The sequence below is a fragment of the Gossypium arboreum genome, chromosome 10 (genome assembly GCF_025698485.1).
Source record: "Gossypium arboreum isolate Shixiya-1 chromosome 10, ASM2569848v2, whole genome shotgun sequence".
Lineage (NCBI taxonomy): Eukaryota > Viridiplantae > Streptophyta > Magnoliopsida > Malvales > Malvaceae > Gossypium > Gossypium arboreum.
The window spans coordinates 85,383,807-85,384,906 of record NC_069079.1 but is presented as its reverse complement, the minus strand read 5'-3'; positions in this window follow the sequence as shown (position 1 = coordinate 85,384,906).

Genomic DNA, 1,100 nt, shown 5'->3' with positions numbered 1-1,100 from the left:
ACAAGACGGGAATTTTACAAACGGAAACATCTCTCTTAGATTCAACTTTGCCGATTGGTTCTCCATAACTTTGAAATAAATAAGTTTCGCCAAGTCATTATCATTGAGCCCAAAGATTTCTACTTGGTCTATTCAATCGTGTTTCAAAGATCTTCTAAATATCTAGAATGTAAGGTCATGCACTCTTCGCCAAGTAGCCTTCAAGAATTGATCCTTCGGATAATGCTTATTGCGACAATATGACTTCAATTTGCTTAGGAACCTAAACACGATATACAATATTTATCAAAAGCTGTAACTAAATGTATAGAGGTGAATGAATGAATACTTGAGAAATAAATTAGCACCTTTCTATAGGATACATCCATCGATAAAAAACCGGTCCACCAAGGATTGCTTCGTGAGGGAGATGGATTACCAAGTGCACCATAATAGTGAAGAAGGAAGGTGGAAAGATCTTCTAAATTGCATAAAGTCAAAGCCGCCGATCCTCAGTACTTTCTCAAGTTCTTCGACATTCAAAACTTTGCCACGATAGCTTTCATTATATTGGATAGTTCAATTATACGTAACGTTACATTTTTGACATACAAGACCGTAAAGCAATTGGGAGTAAATCTTGCATCAAGATGTGGTAATCATGTGATTTTAATGAATATAATCTTCTATCTTTGAAACTCACACATCGAGATATATTTGACGATACGCATCCGGGACCTTTATATCCTTCAACACCATGCGAAAACTTCTTTCTCTTTCTTTGACATTGAAAAATAGAAGGCGGCAACCGATATTTCCCATTCTAAGTACTTGAGGATGAAGATCACGCCGATTCTCATGTCAACTAAATCAAGTCGGCTCAAGATTGTCTTTTGATTTTCCATCGACATTTAAAATTGTCCCAATTATGTTCTCGCAGACATTCTTCTCAATATGCATGACATCAAGATTGTGGCGTAAAATGTTGTGCTCCCAATAAGGCAACTCAAAAAATACTCCTTTTCTTCCACAACTCGCCTCATTAGGATCATCCTCTTTGTCGATTCATCATCGATTCATCCTCGATCTTCTCCTTGTTTGCGTGATAGGTGGTTGATTCA